We start from the raw sequence: 14,544 nt of genomic DNA, 5'->3' as shown, positions 1-14,544 counted from the left end.
GTAATAACCTATAATGGAAAAGAATCTCAGAAAGTATATATATATATATATATATATATATATATATATATATATATATATAACTGAATCACTTTGTGGTACACCTACAACTAACACAACACTGTCAATCAACTATACTTCAATAAAAAAAATTTTTTTAAGTATATATATACATAGTTTTGAAATGCAATGAAAATGTTTCACTTGAAAACATGAGATACTGATAAGGTCTTTTCTTACCTAAGATAAACGTGTACATTTGCAGCTCAAAAAAAAAATTAGAGTCACTTGGTCACCTGAAAATTAAACATGGCCTGAGGTGAATTTGCCTTTTTAAAAAATGCCTTTAAAATAGACATTATAATTAATCTAATTAAAGAAAGCTATGGTAACTTTTGTCAAAACTTGTAGATACTTTTTTAATGAATTTTTCACTTTTATCCAAGCTAATAAAAAACACATAGCTCACTGGTTACTTGAGTCCAGTCCTTGAGAGAGGAAGTTTTTATGAACTAGTCCCAGTTTATTCTGGGAACCTGGTTAAGTTATTTCTGGCTTTTGATTAGGAATGGACAATGTTGAAGGGTCCAAAAGTCACTGATATTGTCAATAATAGGTGTTTGGTGTGGGTTGGTGAGGAACACAGAGCTCCAGTCCCTCCCCTGATTCCATCTTCACTCAGCTTAGATTGTGGCCTCATACACAGCTCATCATCCACCCGACTCTCAGTCCATTAGAAGGCAGACATTAAAAATCAGTGACTCAGTGAGAAAGGAATGAGTGAGGAGCTGAAAACATAAATAGAAGCCTATTATGCCTGCTCCTCTTTCAAATATGCCTTTGGAGTGAGTGAGAGAGAGTGAGTAAGTGAATGAGAATGAGTTAAAAAAAACATGTGCATTTGAGCAACAGAATAAATCTCTACAGTATTGGATTATAACCCAAAGAATAAATTAAATGTCAATGTGTCCATACTGACATAAAAAATGATTGAATAAATAAATAAAGAGAAGGGAAAACCTTTCTTACAGAATTCCAAATAATATATTTAGATACTTCCTCCTCCAGGATATGGAGCTCAATTCTCCTTCCCGTAAGTGGGGGCTGGACTTAGTAACTCACTTCCGAAGAATAGAGCATGTAAAGAGAAAAATAGTAACTTTGCTGTGGAGAAACCTGTCTAGTTAAGACACCGCCTTAACTAGAGATCAATGTTGACATTATTAGTAACAAGTCAGGTTGATATCTATATACCTCCTGATTTGATACCTACACACAGAAGAATATATGTACTATGATCCCTTCCATTTATTTACACACTTGCCTCAGTTTAAGGATATGTATGTGTGGAAGTGTATTCAGGAATACATAGAAGAGTTTTGGGAGGAAATAGACCAAACTGTTAACAATGGTTACTTCAGGGGAGAAAAGAGCTATTGGAGGAAAGGGAGCAGATGAAGGAGTACTTTTACTCTTCATTCTATTTATTTCTGTATTGTTTTAAAATTTTGCAACAATTGTTTTTGTAATTTTTACTAATTAAAAAAAATAGAAATGTTCTAAAACAGAGAGTGTGAGCTCTGGGGAGGAATTTGCAATTTTTTACTCCATAGCTCTTGTCTCCCCTCAAATATGAAGAAGTTCTCTCTTAAAGCATGTTTTGAAGACCTTTCCTGATTAGTCATTCTTTACTTTCACTTATTTTCAAAATACTTGACTCACACCAACATAATTTAATGCTACTCTTAAATTTGAATTTTCATTTCTCAAGTCCAAAATTTAATGTCTTTTCCACCAGGAATGTTAAGGCTTAGTTAGGTGGCAAGTGCCTATGTCTAAACTATTCCATAGGCCTCTTTTGGCAAATCCAGGATGAAGCATTGATATACATCAGACGTTGGAGTATCTAAGATCTAAATGACGTCAAATGAAAGAAAACTGAAATATAAATGAAACATTGTTATATATGATTATATAACATCAAATTCTCTCAATGTTGAGACGGTGAAGTGTGAATTTATATTTCCCTCTGTTGTCATGTAGATAGAATCTTTGGCTATCTTTTTTCACAAAGCTGAATAAATGTTAATTAATTGAAGAATAATACTGCACTGAATGCAAGATAGTGGTATGTGGTAAGTGCTACTGGAAAAGATAGTCGCTCCCAGGGCCCTAGGAAGGAGTCTTAAGTCCTAATCTTTGCCCATCCCCAGCTAATGCAAGTGGCAAGTGTGTGAATAAGGGAAGGCAGGTCTTACAGACCAGGGGAGTTCCCTGGTGGACAGTGGCGGTGCTTTCACTGCCATGGCCCACGTTCAATCCCTGGTCAGGGAACTGAGATGTTCCTGTTCCACATAGCAAGCCGTGTGGTGTGGCCAAAACATGTATTACAGACCAAAGAATCACTAGAGTTAGAACATGAAACCTGTGAGAATGACTATAAGAAGGGGAAAGAACGTTCTACTTCTTCATTGAATTCCCAAGATATCATCATTTTCATATGTGAAAATAAGTATTAATCTATATGAACCTCAGATGTCAGCGGTATCACCTTGCCTGTAACAATCAGACTGGCTAAAATATCACTCCAGATTCTGTGCAATATCCAACTATGTACCCAAGATGTCTGTGATATCCCAGAGGGTTTATCTTCTCATAGTTACATACAGCTCCAAGCTTTGACTTCCTCTGAATTAACTGGTTCAGATTATGCACTGCTGCATCTGCACAAACCCCTGTCCCTGTTCTGAACCACGAAATTTAGCACCACTTTCTGATTTCTACATGGGGGGAAGACATTCCCACAAAGTCTTTGCGTTTTAATAGATTTTTCTTAAAGTTCTGGGAGATGAATGGGGTTTACATCACAATTCTACAGATAACTTAAAATCCAGAGTCAAAGGTCCATGCCATTCAAATGACCTTCTGCCATTATATTAAAATTGCCATTTCTCCTGCAGCCTACCTCCAGGCTTCACGCCTTCCCTCCCTCATTGTTCCTCCTCCCCTCACAATATGAGTATTCTAAAAGTATATAAGCTGACAGCCTCTGGAAAATATTTTTCATATTGCTTACTTTTTTATTAGTACAGATAATATTATAGCTTACAAAATGGATTTTCTAAGCTTTACTAGTTATGTTACAATCAGTAGATAATAGAAATTCTAAGAAATAGACAATAACTTTTTTCTTCTATCTACAACCTCTTTAATCTTTAAAATTTAACCCAATGGTTAATGTACTGTAAATAGTTCAACATCATCAGATTGTTTTTGTGTTTTGGATTTGCATGAAAGAACAATAACAATTAAATCCATTCCATTCATGATGTTTATGTTTAATGCTGTGAGAAGTTGCAATTTTATCAGCCCATTGAGCATTGAACCTCAATTTGAGTGTACAAACTATACTGTAAAACAAAATAATAACTTTCTAAATGTGTTACTATGTACTATTAATGGCATGCTATTAAAATAACTTTGGGCACCACAGTAGATCTATTATGGAGGTTAGAGTTTACATTGTAAAATGTTTTATAAAAATGACTAATAATGAAATATAATTACATTTTCTTTGTCCTTTTTTATACAGAAGGTACACAGGAGGCATGGCATAGATCAACTTAGATCAAGGCCATACAATGTGTATAGTATAATGGATATTATGACAATATACCCATATAAATGGATATACATATAAATGACTGACTGGCTTTTGACAGGGTGATTGCCACAGAAATATCTAGCATTTTGTCAATAATGGTCAACATATAAAAGCTTGCACAGGGCTTCCCTGGTGGCGCAGTGGTTGAGAGTCCGCCTGCCGATGCAGGGGACACGGGTTCGTGCCCCGGTCTGGGAAGATCCCACATGCCGCGGAGAGGCTGGGCCCATGAGCCGTGGCCGCTGGGCCTGCGCTTCCGGAGCCTGTGCTCCGCAACGGAAGAGGCCACGGCGGTGAGAGGCCCGCGTACCACAAAAAAAAAGAAAAAAGCTTGCACATTTTTCAGTGGAGGTTTGGGGTAATATAAATATGAATTCAGGAGTATAACTTGATAGTCTGATAGGTTTAGACTGGAGAGGAGAGTATATCCAGGCAGAGAACAGCATAACGAAATGCACAGACACATACTGAATCAAGAATCAAGAATTCAATAATTCAGAATTCCTGGACATTGGCAAATAATGCAATGTAATATTAGAGTTCTAGGGTAATCTGGCTTTATAGTGATAATGGTAAGGATAATATAAAGAGATAACTATAAAGGCTGAAGCCTTGTAAATGTTAGGGAAGAGACACTGAAGTATGGTAAATGGAACTAGAGTGATTCACTTAGGAGTCATTGGTTTGTTTCTAATTTGACCAGATTGGACATCAGTGGAGCTGTTGTTCTTGAGAAGAAAAGAGACCTGATTCCTCCCATGACTAGCATCAAAACACAGGGACTGCAGCTATTACAAAGACAACTAGGTAGGTATCTTAGTAGGAAGGCATGAGGTGATGAGCACATAGCCTTCTTCACTTCCCTACTCTACCCTTTGCTCTCCCCATCAAAAGTGGGATTCGCGTACTCTGCGTAATCCGCTGCCAAACTCCTACACTAAACATCAACTCAATCCAATCAAGCAAGAACACATCTATTTTAGATGTGGTACATTAAGAAAATGAATGTGTTTTTAAGCATGGCATACTGTTCCTAACTGCATATATTAATTTCTGATAAGTTTAGTAACAAATTGAGAATTTTTGTGTTTCATTCAGTTACATGAGCAGTGTTTCCTTTTCAGTGATACAAGAAAATATCATTTCTTTCTTTTTTTTAAATTTATTTAGTTAGTTATTTTGGGCTGCGCTGGGTCTTTGTTGCTGCACGCGGGCTTCCTTTTTTCTAGTTGCGGCGAGCGGGGGCTACTCTTCCTTGCAGTGCGCAGGCCTCTCATTGCAGTGGCTTCTCTTGTTGCGGAGCACAGGCCCTAGGCGCACAGGCTTCATTAGTTGTAGCATGTGGGCTCAGTAGTTGTGGCTCACGGACTCTAGAGCACAGGCTCAGTAGTTGTGGCGCACTGGCTTAGTTGCTCTTTGGCATGAGGGATCTTCCTGGACCAGGGCTCGAACCCGTATCCCCTGCATTGGCAGGCAGATTCTTAATCACTGCACCACCAGGGAAGCCCGAAAACATCATTGCTTAATGCACTCTCTATGACGTTTAGGAACACATCCTATAGAACATCTTGTACATAAATCATAAAGTTTCACTTTATTTTGCATAAGCTTGAAATCCAAAATGGATTCCATAACTTCTTTATAGTAAGAAAATCTTTGCTCAACAAAAGAACAAAGGATTCCATAAAGTCAACATTTCAGTATACAGATTAAATATCTTAAAATAAAATGTTTTAGGGCTTCCCTGGTGGCGCAGTGGTTGAGAGTCCGCTTGCCGATGCAGGGGATGCAGGTTCGTGCCCCGGTCCGGGAAGATCCCACATGCCGCAGAGCGGCTGGGCCCGTGAGCCATGGCCGCTGAGCCTGCATGTCCGGAGCCTGTACTCCGCAATGGGAGAGGCCACAACAGTGAGAGGCCCGCGCACCGCAAAAAAAAAAAAAAAAAAAAAAAAGTTTTATAGTAACATTAAAACCCTCTTATAGTTCTTCTATGTTTTAAAATGGATTGTAATAAACACTGCTCAGGAACTTGTGACATGTATCTAATGACTATCTTCACACAGAAGTTAAGGAATAGATCAAAGTTAAGGAATAGATCAAACACTTGGAATAGAACAAATATAATTACTTCTCTCCTTAAAGGCTTTTTGCTTAATATCAATTTTCTAGTAGTTGTACTTATAAAGTTGTTTCTAAGTGCAATAATTTTGCTTTAAGATAGGAATGTATTTCAATAACATTGATTGCCACCTAACTGAACAAAGAGTAAAATATTTGCACTGAAGCATATTTTTATGTTTTGTAAAATCTAGAGTTTAGAGTTTTTTAAATCTTAAGGTTATAAAATATATTTTGGCTTACTGAATGTCTTCCTAGTACGTTGTATCTTTACAGAGGAAAAGACAATATCTTGGGGCATCCAAAATATTGTAGACACTCAATGAAGGGTAAAAGCTGACACCTTAGAGGAAAAATTCTTGTTATTACCCATGAACTCTCAACATTAATAAAGGTGATCATTTTAAAAGGAGATGGGTGGAATAGGGAGAAGAAATGACTCAGTGACATAAGGATAACAACTAGTTTTTTATTCTTGTTTTGACTCTACTGTGCTTCTTTGCTATCTAGACTGTGCACTCTTTCACTGGACTCTAATGTTGTTATACCTTTCCCCCCTCAAGGCCTTAACTTTGCTTTTAGGATAAAATAAATAGGTGCTCTTGAAAGGAATGTGCAGGCAAGAGTAATTCAACAAATGGTGCTAGATACTACCCAAGGCAATCTACAGATTCAAGGCAATCTCTATAAAAATATCAGTGGCATTTTACACAGAACTAGAACAAACAATTTTAAAATTTGTATGGAAACATGAAAGACCCTGTATAACCAAAACAATCTTGAGAAAGAGCAACAGAGCTGGAGGAATGGTGCTCCCTGGCTTCAGAGTATACTACAAAGCTAGAGTTATCAAAACAGTATGGTACTGTCACAAAAACAGACATGTAGATCAATGGAACAGAATAGAGAGCCCAGAACTAAACCCACACTATGGTCAATTAATCTGTGACAAAGGAAGCAAGAATATACAATAGAGATAGGGCAGTCTCTTCAATAAGTAGCACTGGGAAAACTGGACAGCTGCATGTAAAAGAATAAAGTTGGGGGGCAGAGTAAAGATGGTGGACTAAGAGGATGCAGAATTCGCATCTCTGCACAACTAGGGCACCAAACAGGCACCAGTGGGGGACCATGGACACCTAAGGGGAAGGGAGGAATCCCCAGAGACCGGGTAGGATATGGGGCATGGGGGGGAGTGAGGGGGGAGGAGAAGTGGAGGCGGGACAGGACTGGTGCCCCTGAGGGGTGGCTGGGGGAAGGGAAGGGATCCCACCCCTGAAGGGGGAAATTGGGGGACCATCAGGAGGGCAGAGGATCAAAAGGGAGTGTGGCCAGGTTTCCCCTGCCCACTTGGGCCCCCGGGAGCCTGCTGAGATCCCAGGCCTGATCCTCTGCCCACCGAGGCCCCTTCCAGCCACACGGGTCCTGAGGGAGTAGGAGGGAGGGAAGGGGGAACAAAAGTAAAGGTCACACCTACAGGACCGGCACCCCTGAGGCGTGGCTGGGGGAGGGGAGGAGTTCCTACACCCAGCGGGACCCACCCACTGTTAGGGGTCCAGCAGCAAACAGGGAGTCCCTGGGTGGGGGCAGAGGAATGGAAAGGAATGCAGCCAGTGATTTCCCTGTCCACTTAGGCACCGGGGAGCCTGTTGGGCTCCTGGGCCTAATCCTCTGCCCTTGGAGCCACCCTCCTACCATGCAGAGCCCAAGCCCCGCCTCTACACCCCCATCCAAGGCCCAACCTCTACACTTAAAGACCCCATCTGAGACCCCCTCCAACTGCACTGGGCCTAAACCCCCCCCACACACACCCTCACCCAGGGCCTTACCTCCAAACTCCAGAACTCCACACTCTGGAGGCCCCCCTTGGACGTGCTGCCTCTCCCCTTCCATGCAGATCCTAAGCAGAGGCTCCACCCCACCCTAAACCCCACCCCTGACTAAGTTCCACCCCTGCCTAAACTCTGCCCCCCATAGCCAAGTGTTTTTGGTTTTTTCTTCTTTTAGGGTGGGGATCTGTTCTACCTTGTTGTTGTTGATTCATTTATATTTTTATTTTTTCTAATAAATCTTTTATTTTTCTAATTTTATTTTATTCTTTATACTTTGTTATTGTTCTGCTCCTTTTGGCCTGTTCCCCCCCGCCTTTTTTTTCTTTTTTTTTTTCTGTTGTGGTTTTGTTTTACCTTGTTGCAGTTGTTTCAATTATATTTTTATTTTTCCTAATATAATTTTTATCTTTCTAATATTCTTTTTCTTTGTTATTGTACAGCTCCTTTTTTTTCTTTTTTTGCTGTGCCACGCAGCTTGCGGGATCTTGGTTCCCAGGCCAGAGGCTGGGCCCAAGCTCCTGTGGTGGGAGCACTGAGTGCAAACCACTGGACTAACAGAGAACCTCAGACCCCAGGGAATATTGAAGTGAGGCCTCCCAGAGGTCCTTATCTCAGCACCAAGACTCAGCTCTACCCAACTGCCTGTAAGTTCCAGTGCTGGACACCTCAAGCCAAACAACCAGTAAGACAGGAATACAGCCCCCACCCATCAAAAAAAAATGAAATGACAAAAAAATACGTTACAGATGAAGAAGCAAGGTAAAAACCTACAAGACCAAATAAATGAAGATGAAATAGGCAACCTACCTGAAAAAGAATTCAGAGTAAGGATGGTAAAGATGATCCAAAATCTCAGAAACAGAGCTTAACTGAAGATGGCGGAAGAGTAAGACGAGAAGATCACCTTCCTCCCCACAAATACATCAGAAATACATTTACATGTGGAACAACTTCTACAGAACACCAACTGAATGCTGGCAGAAGACCTCAGACTTCCCAAAAGATACATATATATTTTTCCCTTTTCTCTTTTTGTGAGTGTGTATGTGTATGCTTCTTTCTGTGACTTTGTCTGTATAGCTTTGCTTTTACCATTTGTCCTAGGGTTCTGTCTGTATGGTTTTTTTCTTTCTTTTTATTACTTTTTAATTTTTAATTATTTATTTTTTTATTTTAATAACTTTATTTTATTTCATTTCATTTTTTTCTTTCTTTCATTCTTTTTTTCTCCCTTTTCTTCTGAGCTGTGTAGCTGACAGGGTCTTGGTGCTCCAGCCAGGTGTCAGGGCTGTGCCTCTGAGGTGGGAGAGCCAAGTTCAGGACATTGGTCCACCAGACACCTCCCAGCTCCACGTAATATCAAGCAGCGAAAGCTCTCCCAGAGATCTCCATCTCAATGCTAAGACCCAGCTCCACTCAACGACCAGCAAGCTACAGTGCTGGAGACCCTATGCCAAACAACTAGCAAGACAGGAACACAACCCCAGCCATCAGCAGAGAGGCTGACTAAAATCACAATAAGGTCACAGGCACCTCAAAACACACCACCGGACACAGTCCTGCCCACTAGAAATACAGGATCCAGCCTCATCCACCAGAACACAGGCACCTGTCCCGTCCACCAGGAAGCCTACACCACCCACTGAACCAACCTTAGCCACTGGGGGCAGACACCAAAAACAGCGGCAACTACGAACCTGCAGCCTGCGAAAAGGAGACCCCAAACACAATAAGTTAAGCAAAGTGAGAAGACAGAGAAACACACAGCACATGAAGGAGGAAGGTAAAAACACATCAGACCAAACAAATGAAGAGGAAATAGGCAGTCTACCTGAAAAAGAATTCAGAGTAATGATAGTAAAGATGATCCAAAATCTTGGAAATAGTATGGAGAAAATACAAGAAACGTTTAACAAGGATTTAGAAAAACTAAAGGGCAAACAAACAGTGATGAACAACACAATACCTGAAATTAAAAATACTCTAGAAGGAATCAATAGCAGAATAACTGAGGCAGAAGAACGGATAAGTGAGCTGGAAGATAAAATGGTGGAAATAACTGCTGGGGAGCAGAATAAAGAAAAAAAGAATGAAAAGAATTGAGGACAGTCTCAGAGACATCAGGGACAACACTAAACACACCAGCATTCAAAGTATAGGGGTCCCAGAAGACGAACAGAAAAAGAAAGGGTCTGAGGGCTTCCCTGGTGGCGCAGTGGTTGAGAATCTGCCTGCCAATGCAGGGGACACGGGTTCGAGCCCTGGTCTGGGAAGATCCCACATGCCGCGGAGCAACTAGGCCCGTGAGCCACAACTACTGAGCCTGCACGTCTGGAGCCTATGCTCCCCAACAAGAGAGGCCGCGATAGTGAGAGGCCTGCGCACCGCGATGAAGAGTGGCCCCTGCTCGCCGCAACTAGAGAAAGCCCTCACACAGAAATGAAGACCCAACACGGCCAAAAATAAATAAAATTTTTAAAAAAAGCAAGGGTCTGAGAAAATATTTGAAGAGATTATAGTTGAAAACTTCCCTAACATGAGAAAGGAAATAGTCAATCAAATACAGGAAGAGCAGAGAGCCCCATACAGGATAAACCCAAAGAGAAACATGCTGAGACACATATTAATCAAACTATCAAAAATTCAATACAGGGCTTCCCTGGTGGCATTTTTTGGCCAACCCAATAATATTGTATATCAACTATACTTCAACAAAAAAAAAGTGGTGCTAGAACAACTGAATATTCATATAGAAAATAAAGGAATCTCATGACGGACAAAAATGAACCTCTACCTTTCCTCATATCATACATTAAAATTAACCTGAAACAGATCATATACATAAATGAAAATCTAAAACTGTTAAGACTTCTAGAAGAAAACTGTTGTGATCCCGGGTTGAGAAAGATTTCTCAGTACACAGAAAATATTAAATAGAAAAGAAAAAATGATCAATTAAACTTCATTAACATTAAGAACTAAACACTTCTGCTCTTTGGAAGAAAAAAGTTAAGAAATGGAAAGGCAAGCCAGAGACTGAGAGAAGATATTCTCAATACACATATCTAACAAAGGACTTTGCTCTTACAAAATTCAATAATACAAAACCAAACAACCTGTTAAAAAATGTGAAATGACATAAACAGACAATTTACAACACGGATTTACAAATGTTCAATCAGCACACGAAAAGATGATTAATACCATTAGTCATCAGGGAAATACATGTTAAAACCACAATGAGGTACCACTATATACCCAATGGAATGGCAAAATTGAACAGATTGACAAATAATGGAGATACATTGTTGGTGGGAATGTAAAATGGTACAACTGTTATGGAAAACAGATGGCAGTTAAAAATACACCTACAGGGCTTCCCTGGTGGTGCAGTGGTTGAGAATCCACCTGCCGATGCAGGGGATGCAGGTTCGTGCCCCGGTCCGGGAGGATCCCACGTGTTGCGGAGCGGCTGGGCCGTGGGCCATGGCCGCTGAGCCTGCGTATCCGGAGCCTGTGCTCCGTGACGGGAGAGGCCACAGCAGTGAGAGGCCCGTGTACCGCAAAAAAAAAAAAAAAAAAAATACACCTACCATACGACCCAGTAATTCCACTCCTAGGAATTTACTCAAAAGAAATTAAAATCTATATCCACAAAAAGACTTATGCATGATTGCTATTGGCAACTTTATTAATGATAACTGGAAATGACCCAAATGTCCAACATGTGAAACAAACTGCAGTATAACCATAGAATGCGAAATAAGACAGCAGTAAAAAGGAGCAAATTATTGATTCATGTATCAATATGGACGAACCTCAAAACATTCTGCAAAATGAAAGAAGCCAGATACAGAAGAGTATATATAATTTTTAAAATAAATTTATTTTATTTATTTATTTTTGGCTGCATTGGGTCTTCGTTGCTGTATGTGGGCTTTCTCTAGTTGCAGTGAGCGAGGGCTACTCTTCATTGCGGTGTGCAGGCTTCTCATTGCGGTGGTTTCTCCTGTTGCAGAGCACAGGCTCTAGGCACGCAGGCTTCAATAGTTGTGGCTTGCGGGCTCTAGAGCGCAGGCTCAGTAGTTGTGGTGCACGGGCTTATTTGCTCCGCGGCATGTGGGATCTTCCGGGACCAGGGCTCGACCTGTGCCCCCTGCACTGGCAGGCGGATTCTTAACCACTGCGCCACCAGGGAAGCCCTATAGTATATAACTTATTACACCATTTATATAAAATCCTAGAACACACAAAATCAATTTACAATATGGTACTTTTTATGTTATATATATACATATATTGTACCACAACAAAAATAATGAAAAATAATCTGCAGTGACAGAAAGCAAACAAATGGTTTCTGGAACCTGAAGTTGACTGCAAAGGGGCATGAAAAAACTTTTTGGGGTGACGGAAATGTTCTGTAGCTTCATTATGGAAGTGGTTACATGGATGCATATACTTGTGAAAATTCATCTAAAATGGGTATATCTAATTATATGTAAATCATACCTCAATAAAATTGATTTAAAAAGTAAAAACACATACACACACACAAAACTTTACTTACAAATGCAGGAGAAAAAAAAGTCTGGGAAACAAAGTATATGAAGGCCCAGTTAAAAGCACTGAAAAATAGTCATTTCAGTCTTTGTTTCAAAGGTCCTACTGTGATGTCAGGGCATTAATTTAATGTTGCTGTAATAAATTATCACCATCTCAGATGTTTAAAACAATACAAACTTATTGTCTCACAGTGTTTTCTGTGGGTCAGGAGTCTGGGCTGAGTTCTTTGCTTACCTTGAATCAAGGTGTCTGCAGGGATGTGATCTCATCTGAGGTTTGGGGTCCCCTTCCAGGCTCATTCAGGTTCCTTAGCAGAATTGGTTCCTTGTGGTTGGATGACTGGAGTTATCGTTTTCTTGCTGGCTCTCAACTCCTAAAGGCTGCCCTCAGTTCCTAGACATGTGGCTCTCTCATAACTTGGACACTATTTCATCAAAGTCAGCAAGAAAATCTCTTTTAAGGGTTCACCTGATAAGTTCAGGCCCACCAAGGATAGTCTCCTTTTTGACTAATTCAAAGGGCATTAATCGCATCTGCAAAACTCTTTCATCTTTGCCATACAACATAATCTAACCACAAGACTCATATCCTATACATAGATTCTTCCACAATCAAGGGGAGGGGATTACATAAGATATGTACACCATGGGTGGGAATCTTAGAGGCCACCTGGAATTCTGCCTATAGCCCTGAACAATTCATGCCTCTCCCAAAGGAAAAAAAAAAACAAAAAACTGTGTACTCCGTCCCCAGATTCCCCTCTCATCACATTACAGCATCAGCTCAAAATCCAAGATCTCATCATCTAAATCATTTACATCTGAGCAAATGAGGCTCCTGGCTATAATTCACTAAGTGCAGTTCCTCAAAGCACAATTCCCCTTAGTGACCTGTGAAACTAAAGAGATCAGTGCTCCCAACACTCCCATCATACAATGGTGGGACTGGCATAGGAGAACAGTTAGAGACATTCCAGTTCAACAGGGGGGAAATGGAAGGTACAAATGAGCCACTGCCATATAACAATTCTGACATCCATCTGCGCAAATGTTGGATGTTTACTGCTTAAGGTTTAAGATCTGGGAATAATCTTCCGTGGTGCTCAGATCCTCTGAGTCATTCTTGCTTTTTCATGAAATGTAGCACATGTTTACAGGTGAGTAATTTTTTTTTTTTTTTTTTTTTTTGGCCACACATTGCAGCTTGCAGGATCTTTAGTTCCCCAACCAGGGATCAAACTCAGGCCCTGGCAGTGAAAACACCAAGTCCTAACCACTGGACCACAAGGGAATTCCCAACAGGTGAGTAATTTTATCAGCCTGCTTCCCACCAGCTGAATTTTGCTGGGTCTAATAGCCTCTGCTATTAGTTAGAGTAGCACACCACTCCTGATACCAATCTCTGTCTTAGTTTTCTATTGCAGCATATAACAAATGACTGCAGCTTAAAACTACAGACATTTATTATCTCCCTGTTTCTGTAGATCAGAAGTCCAAGCATGACTTACCTGGGTTTTCTGCTTAGGGTCACAACCAGGCTGCAATCCAGATACTTCCTGGGGCTAAGGCCTCATCAGAAGTTTTACTGGGGAAAGATCTGCTTCCAAGCTCATTCAGGTTGTCGGCAGATTTCAGCTCCTTGCACCTATAGGACGTGAGACCGCTGGCCCTAAAGGTGGTATCATAGCAGGTGGCTTCTTCAAGGCAAGCAGGAGAGTCTCTCTTGCTCCAGTCAGCTGAGATCTAGCCTTATTTAACATAGTATAAACATGGGAAGGATATTCCGTCACTTTTACATCCCATCATCTTTGCTATATTTTATTAGCTGGATGAAAGTCACAGGTTCTGCTCACATCCAAGGGGATAGGATCATACAAGGGCATGACTCAATGGGGGCCACTTTAGTCTGTGTCCACCACACGTTCCTTTGTCTCCATTACCTTCGTCAACCTGAGAAAAATTCCTCATGCCTTTCATATGAATATACCCAGTATTTGGAACAAAGCCTGACACACCAGGGTGCCAGATAATTTAAAGTGATCAAACTTTTGATCCCAGGACCCCTTTATACCCTTAAAAATATCATTGAGGATCTGAAAGAGCTTTTGTTTATATGGGTTATAGCTACTGATATTTATTGAGATGTTTAAAAATTCACTTAGTTCATTTAAAAGTAAAAATAACCTCATTATATATTAACATATATTACATTTTTAAATTATATTTTCAAAAAATTGTAAGAAGAGTAACATTGTTCTACATTTTTGCAAATCTTTTTTAACATCCAGCTTGATATTAAGACAGCTGTTTTCTCATATCTCTTTCACATTCAATTTCACATCATGTGGCTTCTAAAAAACTCCTC

The 14,544-nt window shown here is 40.3% G+C and overlaps 1 protein-coding gene across 1 annotated transcript in view; it reads right to left on the bottom strand.

The window, feature by feature from the left end:
* Positions 1 to 14,544, bottom strand: part of LRP2 (LDL receptor related protein 2) — a 283,943-nt gene that overhangs the window by 269,069 nt on the left and 330 nt on the right. The window contains exons 2-3 of the mRNA XM_067741629.1: positions 13,688 to 13,927; positions 12,415 to 12,604 (exon numbers count right to left, since the gene is read on the bottom strand). The gene's annotated coding sequence lies outside the window, so the exon portion shown is untranslated. The remainder of the gene's footprint in view (positions 1 to 12,414; positions 12,605 to 13,687; positions 13,928 to 14,544) is intronic.

Source organism: Pseudorca crassidens, chromosome 6 (assembly GCF_039906515.1).
Source record: "Pseudorca crassidens isolate mPseCra1 chromosome 6, mPseCra1.hap1, whole genome shotgun sequence".
NCBI classification, from domain to species: Eukaryota; Metazoa; Chordata; class Mammalia; order Artiodactyla; family Delphinidae; genus Pseudorca; species Pseudorca crassidens.
This window is presented reverse-complemented; position numbering and strand designations above follow the sequence as displayed.